This window comes from Diorhabda sublineata, chromosome 5, assembly GCF_026230105.1.
Source record: "Diorhabda sublineata isolate icDioSubl1.1 chromosome 5, icDioSubl1.1, whole genome shotgun sequence".
NCBI lineage: Eukaryota > Metazoa > Arthropoda > Insecta > Coleoptera > Chrysomelidae > Diorhabda > Diorhabda sublineata.
In genome coordinates, this window is record NC_079478.1 from 16,363,654 (window position 1) to 16,378,353 (window position 14,700).

A 14,700-nucleotide genomic window follows, 5' to 3' on the forward strand; every position below is an offset into this window, starting at 1 on the left:
TACATTACATTAGAAATTTTTTTTGAACGGAATCAAATACAGCAAAATAAAAGTATGTTTAAAAATGATTCATATACATAGAAAGAAGAAAGCTGATAAAAAACGACCTAAACAATTAATTAATTAATTAATTTGATTGATTTCTACATTTCTTTGGATTGCAACATTTGAGGAAAATTGATTTTTTGTGGTTGATACAGATTTTCATTTTGATAAATTGAGTCCTATATAAAATGTGTCATTTAAATATGACTGTTTTGTCATTTTGACAGTGATAAAAAAGGTGCATCGTTTTTTATTACCGATAAAAACGCCTGTTTCTGATTAGTAAACGTTCATTTAAATAATTTGATTGTATCAATATAGATAATTATTGTTGTTGTTCATTTATATATTCTGTCGTTAATTTATCTTGCCAAAAAACACTTGTTTGAGGATAAATTTCTTTTCAACTCAAAATTTTTTCATCAGTAATTTTGCTCAAAAAACATTTGACAAAATCACTGGACCTTCGGTCTCACGATTTTGTCATTTTGTGATTGGAAAAATCATTTCGTTGCAAAAATAAATTTATCCGATAAAAAAAGTTCTTGTGTTTTTACTTTTCATGGAAATAGACGTCAATTTTCACTTGTTTTTTGAAAATTAAGACGATTTATCAAGAAAAAAGAAATTCGTTAGGCTATTGTTCACACACCGATTTTGGACGGCCAGTATAAAAGCGGCCGATATTTTATTGGTAGCAGGCTACTTGCACATACACTTGATTTTTACTTGTCAAACAATCAGTTGCTTTGTTGTAGTGGGGTTAGTGGGGTCGCCAGAGATCCTACCCGCTACTTGGTGTATTTTTGGTCATCGGATATTCTGAGGGCTAATGGGGATTGTATATATGTGTATAATTGTAAACAAGATATTGTGACGGATAAAACAGGAAACTATATACCAAATGTATTTTTTTTGCTTATTTTCCAACTCAAAATCGTTTTTCAGAGCGCAGCAAACTTCGATCCACTAACGAAATAAGGACATAATTATCAACAGTGTAAACACAACAGCTTTTGGAAACGAAACAATTTTGCCAATCAGTAATTTAACGAGAAAAACGGACATCGTGAGAACGAAAGTCTAGGGATTTTGTCAAAAGTCAGTTTTTCGAGCAAAATTACTGATTTTGAGTTAAAAAGAAATTTTTGTTTTAAAGAGAAGCTCGAGTGTTTTTTGGCAAGATACATTTTCTCCTATATAAAATGTGTCATTTAAATATGACTCGTTTGTCATTTTGACAGCGATAAAAAAGGTGCAACGTTTTTTATCACCGATAAAAACGCCTCTTGAGCGTCTTCATTTAGTATGCTTACGTCACTCTAATGTCTGCCCTGTCTTTTTGGGAAAGTTCCAACTCAACAAATAACAAAAAATATAGACAAAACAATCCAGCAATCAACAAAAAAATTTATGGAGAATTTTTTACTCTACAATTATTGTTACAGCAGTTTTTCTAGAATTCCTCATAGTTTTCTAGTTATTCCCGTTTCAAAATTTTTTGTGTTTCAACTCCCAAAATTTGGAATATCCGTGTCCGTAATTTTGTTAAGAGTTGCCCAATTTAATTTAAGGTTTTACCTTAAAATCACCTAATTTGTCTGTACTAATTAGTGACATTCATTTTCTCATGAGTAATTTTATTCTTATACCAAGAATTTTTTTTTATTATTGAAAACTTTGTTTAAATTTTTAAATTATAATATATGAACACAAAAAAACGGCTTCTTAAAACAAGTATGACGTTTTAGAAAATAAAATTTTCATTTTGTTTTAAGATTACTTTCTCTGCCATGGAAAATTCTTAGAATCAAATGTTTAATAAAATCGTTAACTAATAGAAAATTGTTTATTAATGGGGGTCATCAATAAACGGTGTTAAAGTACACTATAATACATATCATAAATACCGTTCGGTATTTATTTTCACGACATCTTATATATCGTTAATTTAATGAATTTAAGATGCAAATTGATTATAAATAACTAATATAATTTGAATCGAAAAAAAAGTCTGCATAGAAAGAAATTTAGTAGGTAATATTAAGTAAGCAGGCCTGTGCATACCACAGCAGGAAAGAGTATTGTCAGCAACACGCGAACCGAACGAGAAAATGTAGGAGGCGCGCGCGCGTCGTACCTCGCCTGCCTGCCAATATTGATCTTCGCTTGTTCGGCGCTCTCGACCGCCTCAGGACCAGTCAAAGGACAGCGTCAGCAGAGTAGCCAACTACGATAGACAACAACAAAACATACTGAACGCGAACATTTTCCGCAATGCTGCTAAAGAGGAGCGCGTAATTTTTTTCGCTTCCCAGATTTTACGATTTGTTCGTTAGTGCGTGCCGGTTAGATTTTGGTATTGTTTGTGGTTTGGCGAAGTGACCCTTGCGAATTTTTTTTGAAAATACATTAGTGCAACAGTTGAACCGGGTTAGGAGCGCTGTGGCAGGATTGTTTGTGGTTTATAGTTGTCGAGGATTTTCGAGCTGTAGGTAATTTTCTTGTTGTTTTGGTTGTTGGTATTTGTACTTATTTTTTTATCGATTTATTTATTGGTATAAACTTTTATGTTTTTGTTTTATTTAATACGAATGAAAAATTACAAACAAAAATAGATATACAAATTTGTTATTTAAAATATTGCTATCGAAAGACGTAAGTTGCGTTTTTATTTATTTATTTTTGAAAAATTGTATAGATCTAATAAATATTTAATAAAATTTATTATAAATCATTCTTCAAATACGTAAAGTAATAAATAATAGTCGCGCAGAACCTTTTTCAACAATTTTGAAGCCACTAAAATATTCCAGAAATTTAGCATTTGACAACCATGAGCGTAGTTGATTGTAAGTATTGAAATAATATTTTATGCCTGAAAAATTGATTTTAGTTCATATTAACAAAATTTGATATCAAATATAACCACTTATCAGGATTTTCTATTTAGTCACTTGATATCCTTTATCGATAACGATTACATAATATATAGAATATTGAGATATAATGACAGTTATTACTCTTGTCAATTGATAATATTGAATAATATTGACAATTCGATGGAATGATATTAGTCAATCGCCATGTACAAATTGAATAAAAATGCATTATTTTGTATACTTCCTTTTTCCCTTTCAAATTCAATTTTAGCGTTATTAAGTACTATGTGAAAAAAACTTGAAACAGGTCGATTTTGTTTCTTAAATTGACAATTTACAGTATGCAAATATTATCCCCCTCCAGCACCCCTCTCCCAGAACTATAAACAACCCTTCGAAAATTTTAAATGAGAAAGAGGGGCACCTGGTTGGAAAGGAATTCTAGTCCTTTGTCCAGCAATATGAAGTTTTTTTTTTAAATTTGGTTGAATAATAATTGAGAAAATTAAAAAGGTTTTATTATAAAAATAATACACATCTTTCCATACGTTTTTTCAATTGATCGAAGCAGTGCTGAAAGTCTTTTTTGGTGAGTGCCTTTAGGAGCTCTCCCGTTTTTTCCTTTAACACTTCCTTCAACTCAAATTGGATCCCTTTCAAAGCAGATCTTTTTCTAACCTTTCCAGGAAATCTGAGCAGACACATTGACGCGAGAGATTTTGGTCATGAGTCATATTTTTTAGCACCAACTTCTCATAGAATTTCCTCATGTGTAATTCCTTGTGTAAAATTTTCTAACCGTTTCTTTATCGGCGTTTACAGCCTAGGCAATTATCTGGATGCTCATTCGACGATCTGCACGCACAGTTTGGTTGATTTTTCCGCAGTTAAAACAGTCACAGGGCAACCTGGGCGCTGGTCATCTTCAGTGCTATCTCGGCCCTCACTAAAGCGCTTATACCACTCAAAAACACGCGCACGAGATAGAGAATAGTCCCCATAGGCCTCTTGCAACAATTTATAGCACTCAGTTTGGTACCGTAGAGCTTGAATTGGAAATACAAAGAAAAAACGAATATATTACAAATAAATTACAGGAAGGAAACAATAAAAAACTATCCTATTTACTCTACTGCAGTATACTTACAGTATACGTCTTGATTATCACAACAGGTGTTCGAAATGACCTCGAAAGACATATAGGCATGTTTGAAAGTGAAAAAGTTACATAACAAGGCATTTCTGTAAAAACATTCCCAAATTTATTCCGTTTTATTTCCATCATGTCATCCCTTGTCGTTGGGGATATTATGTACACTCTATTATTAATGTGACCCCAGAAGAAATCCGGAAAGAAGGTTGTAAAAAATTTGAAAAAAAATTTAATATGTTATGGCCAGAGCATGTTCGTTATAAAATTCATCTAACAGCATGATAACGATCCCAAGCATTTCTCGAAGCTGTGCTAAGAATATCTGACAAATTGGAAGGCAATGAATTACTGAAAGTAATGATCTGGCCGTCATATTCGCCCAACCTCAACCCGATTGAGTTGTGAGATAAATTCAGGTTATTTTTTAATTTTAAGAAATATTTAGATAGTTATACAATAAACGATGATGATTGATTACAAGCTTCTAAGTTATGGAAGCTTCATCATTTATTCCAAATTTCAAAGAAAAGTATTAATGGAGTACCTGGGCGTTAAAATGTGTTATACAAAAATAAAAATCTACTTATTTAGAAGTTGTGCATTTGGTTAGGAAATTGTGAAACAGAATACGCTTTAGATTTTGTTTGGGATAGCGAAATATAAGTAAATTATGAATATTTAAATTAAATAATATGAAATATTCGCTTTAAAAATTAATAGTTCTACTTCAGTTTAGATCAAACCACGGACGATAATGTACTGTTGGTAGTTATAGTCGGAAAAAGGTAGTGGAAAAGAGAAAATAGTATCCATAAAGTTAAAGCAAAAAGACTGACATGTGCACAGTTTCACATATTATTTGGTCTTCTTGTAATCCACGACGAAAGGTTCTTTTTATACTTTAGAATGAGTATGTCTTCATTTGATGAACTCTGCTCTTATGTCAAAGAAGATATACAGAGACAAAGAACTAATTTAATAATGCTATGATCGAAATTGTATATATTGTAATACAAAACGTAAATTTAATTATCGATTGTCCAGGGCAAGAATATTCATAGAATGCACTTTTGACGGTTTAGCGAACAATAATTTTATACTGCCATACACCTCGATCCCGATTTTGCAAATGGCACCGTTTTAACTACCTGGTTTTCAAATAAATTTGCTACGTTGAAGCATGGTTTCAAATTTGAAGATACATTGATTTGCGAGATGCTGGTTATACCAATTATACGCACAGTTGGTGCAAATACAAGCTCAAATCAAGTGAGAGGTTATTTCTCTGCAGGTAGTACTACTCTTAGCACTATGACAAGGTATAGATATTGTTCTTCCAATGTCAATTGCAGATTATGAAAATCCTTGCCGAGAATTTTGTTTGATCTACCATAGGCGTAGACACCTCATTTCATAAATTTATTATTTTTATAAATTCTTTCAGAAATTAGTATACCTTATGCGAGAACGTATTCGTTAAGAATCAATCGAATCATTATAAATTGGACGGCATTATACGCCGTTATTTAGACAGATGCACTTAATTGTCATAATTTGAACTTCATTGAACTGAAAATCATTATTAACCGAATGTTAGATTATAAAATGTGAATAGACGAGTAAAATGTTCTTGCCTGTAAGTGCGTTTGGTTTAAACAGGATACCAGACGTGAACTGAAGTCTTTTTGTACCCCATTCGTTTTTTTCTCTGGAAAACGAAATTCCAAAGCAAAAACCATAAAGAAAAAAAATTCATTGTAAATAAAACGAAAGAAAAAGAACAATTCAATTACAAAGTATCTTTAGAAATAATCATGGTAGTCATAATCTTCTGATGTTACGTTCGCCCATATTTACTCTATAGGGTTAAATATGCAATAGTAAATAGATAGAGAAGAGTATGACCCTGTTCTTTGTACAGCTTATCAATATAATAAATTTTACTTTGGACCTTTAATAACAGTAAGCAATTCTTTGTTTATTGGGCTTTTTTACGATGCTAAAAAAATTTATAAATTAAATAAATCTCACCAAGCACCGCCACTGCTTATCGCAGACTGTCTGGCAGGAATATTTCGAAAAAATTGTGTACATTCGCCTTCCGACAGTTTCGGCCAGTAGAAATGCATTTATGTTTACAATTCGATGTTTTCATTGGTAAACAGTGGAGATGAGTCCACGTGGACTGACGGTTTGTTAGATGTTTAATTAATTTTATACGGGGAGTAAACATTATTTTTCATTTCAATTTGGTATGAGTGCCGTGCGTATTTATGAAATATTGATTGTTCCTCGCATAACTATCTTCTGCAATTGATATTGGAAGAACTATACCAAAATCAACAAATATATATTTTCTTGCCAACATTTGACAAAATATACGTTAAAAGTTGCTCTAAAAGGTTTTTACAGATCTTCTACACACTCTATATAGTAATATAATGAATATTTCTTTAGAATACGATAATTATTTTATTTTCAACATAAAACGGTTTGACAATGAAATGTACCAGTATAATAATATAATAATAAATAAATCTTTGCCTACCTTTTAACAGTATTATCAAGTACATTGAAGTTTTTCTAGTACTGTTTACTTGGATCCATAATTTTCCCTCGATGTTTCTATTAGAATACTTTATATTCCAAAGCGAGGGCTGTGTTTTAATTTTATTTATAAAGACCTCAGTATCAAACGTTTTTTACTTTCAATATCTTTTCGCAAACTTGTCGTAGACTGAAAGAACGTGGTTAAAACGTGGCTGTTGATCGTCGCATTTTGAGCACTAACATGACTATCCACATAAGAAACTGTGAAGAGCATTTTTGTCGCGGCACGGCGTCCCAAAAAACGCTTTTAAAAGCGTTTTTTAAATCAGTCGCGGTCGTTGGTCGCAAGCGGGGCCACCTACAATCAACGTAATACATCGCTGCGACCAGGGCGCGAGCAAGGCATTAAATTAATGGTATTCCACCACATCAACAAATAAGTAAATATAACATATAGAATCGTTTAAATTAAAAGAAATTTTGGAGAAATGTTATTTTTATCTATTTTTTTGTGTAATGCAAATATTGATTTTACAATATAATATTAGAAGTTAGAATTTAAAGTATCAAAAACAAAATCCCGTTGTAATTTCATTCATTCCTCTAAAGGTCCGAGATTAAAACCCTCGGGAGCCTCGCTGTATGTATCATGGATATCAGTAATACCTTTCAACTTAGAATGACCCATATAAAGATATGAATCTTTTTCATTTCATACCAGCTTGCTGGTAAATCCGCTACTGTCTTTTTTATAAATAGGAATAAATAACAATTCTTCCTGTTTCTTTCCACTACCACATTCAAATAATAAATGAAATCTTCAAGTTTACATTGACAAAAGAAAATACTAACCATTATAATTGGAAACTAATAATTTACATATCACAAAATTGGAGTAAGGGATAAAGCTGAATATGTGTCACTCAATTTATATATCCAATGTACTTGAGTTAACTCTTCAGTGTTTTTAACTTCATTAGTTTTTGTGAAAAGGGAATTTAGTAAGTGCTAGTCATATGAATTTCTCATACAAAGGTTCTTCAAATTAAGATGATTATATTCATGGTCTTTGTAGAACGATTTCTGCGTCAAAGAATTAAATTGAATTAACTCCTCACTCGGTGTTTTAAATCGTAGTAGTATATATAGTATATAGTATAGTATATATAGTATAGAAGTACAGGGCTCTATCCAAAGTTCTTATTTCGTGTAGTAGGCGCCTGTTTTATCTTCGACATCCTTGCCTCCTATCCTGCTTCAAAGTTGTAGCTCCATCTTTTTCTGGGTCGGTCGGTACTCCTTCAGTCCAATGGGGATTTATCGCGCGCTATCTTGACCAGTCTGTTGTTATCCATACTAGTTATGTGCTGATTCCATTCTTTCTTTCTTGATAGAACCTATTCGTTGACGTCATCTATTTTGCACAATCTTCTGATGTCCTCACTTCTTTCCCTGTCTGCGTAGCACTTTCATCTCTGCTGTTTCCATCATTATTTTGGTTTTCGTCGTTTCTGGCCATCTCTCTGCGGTATAGGTCATTATGGGTCTTACCGTCACCATGTATATTCTCGATTTGGCTTCTATTCCGATATGTTTATTTCGCCATATGGTTTCGTTCAAACATGCTGCTATTCTTAAAGTTTTAGTGTTTGCTCTCTTACTTCGTTCTCTACGTCTCCAAATTCTGAAATTTCGATTCCTAGGTATTTGAATTTCATTACTTGGTGAATTATCTTGTCGTCTACGACTAACTTACTTCTTATCGGAGTTTTGGATGTGGTCATACACTTTATTTTGGACGCAAATATTATCATATTATTTTACTATCTAGCATCTTGTTTATTATATTCTTAGGCATAGTTGAAGCTAGTAAGTTTTCCATGTTTCTTCTTTCTTCCACACATATCACGAATTTGAAAAAGGTGTATTCCTTCGTAAGTTGCCACTTGCTGTATATGCACTTGAACGCTATATATGTGCGCTTGAAAGTATTCGTGACCAGTTAGTAATTGCGTTAAAAAAATTTACCTGACCATGCTTTCGAGTATTCCTTGGTATGATTCTATTTTTTTGTCCATTCATCTTTTCCTCCCTCCATGTTTCAGCTTTCTTACCATTATTATTATATTATTTATTATTATATTTACCAACAATAATCGCCTTCTTTTTTGGGGTTTCCTTGTTCTTTGAGTGTTCTTTCTTCTACTAGCTTCCGTTAAAATTGTTCGATATGCGTTCATAACTGATACTATCCTTTTTTGAATTATAACCAGTATAATTCTATGCTGTTGCTTTTTCGGTATCTTTTCCCATGTGATCATTTCGAACAGTATTATAGAGTTTACAGTGTTGAATATTTTTCTTGTCGATTATTTCGGTTCTCCGATATTTGGCATTAACCGCGAGAGGTTCCAAATTTAGTGCCATTTATCACACGCGTGTTTTTTGCTTGGATTCTTATTTTCTTTATCTTTCTTCCGGTTGCGAATATAACAAATTCGTTTCCTGTGCAGCTTTTTCTAATGTTTCCAATATGTAATATTCTTTACGACTTTTTTTTGGATGTTTTGGAAGAGATTCTTTGATTTATGTGGTTTTACCTATTATAACCTTTACGTTCAATTGCCTTTATTGTTTCTAAACTTTTATAACCAGGATACGACATCAATCTATCCACAGATGATGATTCTAACGTAAGTCTATCTCAGCTATAGAATTAAATATGGATAAAAGAGGATCCATATAAATGATAAAGTTGCCTCGGTCATTGATGAAGAATTGAAAGTAACAACCCTAAATACTGAAGAGCGAAGAGAAACTTCTACCAACAACACTATGGGAAGGTATTAATTTTACGAAAGGCTTTCATCTTGAAATTTCGGATCCTTTTTTACTTTATCGACTAGTCTATTGTAACCATAATGAAAATGAATTTTGAATATTAAATTTTCTAGTCCAACTGAAATAATATTTGGATTTGTCTAAAAATACAACGAATGACGATAACTGAATTACGTACTTGATCTTGTCACGCCCGTTTCTAAGGCAACCCTATCGACTAAATATGTACAATAAAGACGTGTGGTACACGTTTCTTCTATGTATCGTTGAAAATTCAATGAAAAATATTGGTATCGTGTCACTTTCTTTGAGAAAAATTTTTGTTGAAATAGGTTGTTTTACCTAGATATTGAATTGTGTTGGATAATTTTCTTTCTTCTACCAGTTTTTAAATTTCTTTGACAATGTTGAGGGAGAAAAGTTGTTCATTATCAACCAAATTAGAAAAATACAGAGCACCATGTTTCGAACTAGATCTTAATCGATTTGGTGCTTCTAAAATAAATTTCGTTGTCATCTCTCCACAAATTAGATGCTTTTTTAGGTCCAGAAAATTTGCTATAAGTTTAAAATAATACAGATAAAAAATTCATATAGCATACTATACTATATAGTATAGCATTCTATACAAAGTTTGCTATTTTAGTTTTGAGATATGGCAACACTGTTGTGAATATGGCAAATCTAACATTACCGTCACAAAGTTTGTCATTTTAATGGTGAATGTACTCAGAACATATTGTCAGACGAGTGCTATTTAAGTTGTTTACAGATACTTGAAACATGTAGCGAAAGTCGCCCAAAATCTGTGCCAGAAAACATCGATACTATACGTAATTTGATATTGTATCGTCATGTGACGTACCGTAATATTGAGGCATATTCGGGCATTAGTTCCACTCGCGTTTATTCAATATTGCATAAACATTTGACTGTCAACTTTTGTTCGCCTTGGATATCACATAAGTTGACAAAAAAGCTCGCGTCGATTGGTGTAAAGCAATGCTGAAAAAATTCAATAGCGTTGCTTTAAAGACGTCATAGTCGACGAATCATGGATCTAACTATTGACTGTAAGGCGTCTTTTATGCACGCGTTGTTTGTCGATGGTCGCGGGGCGACAAAAAACGCGGCGTTTTCAAAAAGCACGTTGTTAAATTTGAGCTTTTATGCATCGACGTCAATCAGCCGCTCGCTGCCTGTGTCGCGGCGTACTGAAATCCTGTCCCCGCGTCGCGATAGGCGTTTTTGCAGAATTGTATTGATATGTAAAGAAGTACCATGGAAAATCTGGACGTTAATTTTTTATTGACGCAATAAAAGAAAAAACATGTTTGTGGGATTCATCATCAGAAGATTACAAAAACAGGCAGTTGATAAGAGATGCGTGGAATGAAATTAGCGATATCATTATTTCGATATTATCATTGATTTCAATGTGTATCTACACATTAACACTATTATTATACTTGATAATTGATTCCTGGTTCAAACGCAAATCCCCGTACCAACTCCACATGGTGCTATAACGATCACCATCCACACTAACGTGGCGACCATTGTCGTCGACGAAAAAATATGGCCTTATAACGCCGCTGGCATGCAACCGCACCTAACAGTTATCTTTTCTGGATGAAGTGGTTTTTCATTAAGCACATGTGGATTTTCACCCGCCCAATACCGCATATTTTGTTTATTGGCAAACCCATTGAGCCAGAAATGAGCTTTGTGAGTGAAGACGATTTTGCGATGAAATTGATCATCTTGGCACATTTTTTCAGAGCCCAATCGGAGAACGTACGTCGCTTTGAATGGTCCATCGGCTTCAATTTCATAAGGTGGTCTTGGCGAAGCCCACTCTTGAGAACGCCGTGGAATTGACTGATTTGGATCATTTGCTACGGACGCTTCAACGGCAGCGATATTTTCGACACTTCGATCAACTCGTAGTCTTACTGGCATGGCAACATTACACAACGAATATGTAGAATCAAACTTTTTCCCTAAACTTGTTACTGCCTGTCTACTAGGTCAAGAATACAACCGAAAATCGGACTTGTTCGCTCGTGTACTTAACCATAATGAAAAGGTTATGTCTACTGAATAAACTGACAGTGACAGTTCGATGTTAAGTGGAAAGGTGCGTTCACAAACTAATTTCAAAATTATCAAGTCCCTATTGGAAATCCCATTAGATTGCGAGGTCAACGTTATTCCAAAGAGGCGGTTGATGCGTCCAAAACACATATTTTGGAGTTACATCAATCAGAGTGGATAAAATACTCAGATCATTGGTTTAAATGCATGCAAAAGTGAGTTGATGTCTTGATGGAGAATATGTTGAAAAACAGTAAAGCCATACCCAATCATAAATATTTGTTTTTATTTGTCTATTTCAACACTTAAGGTAGTAACCCTCATATTAAATCGTACTCGACAATTTTTTTTCCACCACCAGTTTTTAAACGTTATTAATGATGTTGATGGAGAAAAGTTGTTCATTATTAACCAAGTTAGAAAAATATATATCATAATTGTTTCGAACCAGATCTGAATTGATTTGGTGCTTCCAAAAAAAAACTTTGTTGTCATCTGCCGACAAAATAGATGCTTTTTTGGGTTCATATAGAGACTTTTCTCTCTTCAAAAATGCAACGTTCAAAATAACATATAGCGTACTATAGTAGAATGAACCTATCCAAATATGAAAATGGCTAAAATAAAGCTGTAACGTGATAATTTTACACTTACAGAACATAAAATTTATTAAAGTAATTACTTCTTTACTATTTTAACGTTTTAACTTAACTTTAACGTTTTGTATTGATTGTATTCGTATAACCTAACATACTGTGTGGAACAGCCAATCGGAATAAATAGATTTGAACTGTTGATAAATACATAATATAAGTCTTTGTTAGGTCACAAACTTTCCAGACGACTCTCGTATGCTAAAAGTCCATTTCAAAACATCAAAAAATGTGTATCAACGATTTTGATTATACCTAATTAAATGTATGGAGATGGAAAGAGGACATGTAGAATTTTAAATAAAATCAAAAGAGTTGATTCTTCATGTTTCTGACCGCTTTTGTAGCTTTTTATTTATGTTCAATGGCTAGTTTTCTGGAATGTATCAAGAATAACATTTCATGGCAAATGAGTGGAACTTTTTTATATTGTATAGACTGTTTGAACTGAATGTGTAAGTAATCCAAAAGACACTGATATTTAGTGTGTTTATTGACTTCTTTTATGCACTCTTCACTTTCTGAACACATTTTTGTAACTACCAGTTGCGCAATGATGTTTTAATAACTTCTGTATACTGTTTATTTAGAGTAGAACGTAAACGTTTTACAACATTTTCGAAAATCTACTTTTATGTTGGCCTAATATTTATGTTTTTCATTGAATGTATCAAAAATAGTAATTCAAATTTCAATTTATACAAACTTTATTTATTTACATTATTTTCTCAGATTTATAGCTAACGTTTATTTTCGAAATATTTGATTGAACTCGAATGTTTTTTTTCAGAGACAACAATTTTATTTACTGATCTATTTCAGTACTGAAAGGATAGAAATTGACTAAATATATAACACAAATGAAGGATTTCTCCTTTCGAATTTTGCGATATATCAAAAACGCTGCGGCGGCTTTAACGGCATTGATCCGATTATTTGTTGATTTTCCTTTTTCAACTCCTAAAATATTTCCTTCACTAAATCTGGATAAGTTATTCGAATGAAAAATACGTCTAAGTCTAACCTTATTTAAAAGTGCCAACCGCATTTTCACAAAGTAACGTAGGGTGAATAAGAAGATTTCAAAACAAAGAAATAAATCCTTATCTGGAATGTCAAAAAGGTCTTATACGTGCGTACGAAGGCTTTAACTACCTTGAATTTGCAGGGTACTTTATCAAATTATGCCAAATAGGGTTACACTGAAGTGATTTATACGCCTGTTCCAGAAGTAACTTAATTTCCTCATATCGAACAATCAGTCTCTTAGGTCTAGTAAACAAAAAAGGCAAATCTCATTTTAATTATTAAGATAGTTTCCTCCTAAAGTGCTATAATCAGTATTTTCAACGTTTCTATGTCCGTTTTATATGCTTCTGATTCATCTAACACTTTCTCTGTTAGTATTCGTCAATGTAAAAGGTTTTTTTGTAGTTTCTTTGTAAACTATTGTCTATTTTTATGAATCAGTGAATAATAAAATAATAAAGCATTCGAAAGTCATAGGCGTATCACTTTTAGTAAAACTGTTTAATTTTTTTAGAAGGTATAAAGGTTCAAACTGTTATTTTCAAACGATCGTTTTATCAGTAATATTGTCAAACTCTTTTTCTTAAATCATATTAGGCGGGGAGCCGGTAACACTGAGAGTCTTGTCAGAGCCGAATCAAAAAATTCTATTTAAATAAATAAAACATAAGTATATGAATAAATTAAGCTCGGTATGCGTGGGTTTCTATTGCCGAAACTATGTAAAAAAAAATTATTAAAAAAATGTTTCACAGTAAATTTTATTGGCATTTTATTGGAAAAAAAATCACGCAAACCACTTTTTTTGCCGGAAAGGTCTGGCATACCTATTTGAAGCGTGTTATGAGGGTTAAATTTTCTCCATCATGTCGGAAATTGTTTTTTATTTTATTTATTTTTATGTGATTTTTAAAAATATCTTGGTCTGCGCGATCAGAAACTACCGGAAATACCTTTATTTTGGAGTAAATCTTTTTGTTGAATTATCGTTGTTACATAATTATTATGATCTCGTAAATTATTTCAATAATAATTAAGTTTCTTGTAAAATTACTCTTCTTGATTAATGTTTTTTTTACATACATAATATAGTTATGACAGAGTACTGTTTTACGGGTGAATCGCAAGAGCTGGAATAGTTTCTATCATGGAGAATAGACTATATAGTCTTCATGGTTTCCATGTATATATTTATTACTTTTCTCTAGCTCAGGTAAGGTTGTCTTTGGGTATTTTAGAAGGTAGAAGACTGTCGCTTCAGTCTGCTTCATCTTCAAGTGTCGAAATTGATTTCGATAATTATCAATAAATATACTAAGTTTGAGAATAAACTCCTGTCAATTATTTCAATATTATCTTGTTGTTTCAATTAACTAAAATAAAAATTCTATTATTCCTTGATTCCTATTAATCCCCACATTCTTTTAAATCTAAGCAGAGAAAAATACAT

The 14,700-nt window shown here is 32.3% G+C and overlaps 3 protein-coding genes across 5 annotated transcripts in view; all 3 read left to right on the plus strand.

Annotated features, from left to right (window-relative positions):
• LOC130444099 (probable small nuclear ribonucleoprotein Sm D1) overlaps nt 1–14,700 on the plus strand; it is a 169,745-nt gene that overhangs the window by 22,569 nt on the left and 132,476 nt on the right. The window lies entirely within an intron of this gene.
• The window catches only part of LOC130444096 (neurocalcin homolog), a 226,092-nt gene that overhangs the window by 19,408 nt on the left and 191,984 nt on the right, over nt 1–14,700 (plus strand). The window lies entirely within an intron of this gene.
• Nucleotides 1–14,700, plus strand: part of LOC130444097 (neuronal calcium sensor 2) — a 159,879-nt gene that overhangs the window by 19,382 nt on the left and 125,797 nt on the right. The window contains exon 1 of one of the 3 annotated variants that reach the window (XM_056779090.1): nt 2,206–2,536. The exons of 1 other annotated variant lie outside the window; for it this stretch is intronic. The gene's annotated coding sequence lies outside the window, so the exon portion shown is untranslated. Of the gene's footprint in view, nt 1–2,205; nt 2,541–14,700 lie in introns of those variants that run through there. One more of the 3 variants, XM_056779092.1, reaches the window with a different exon arrangement.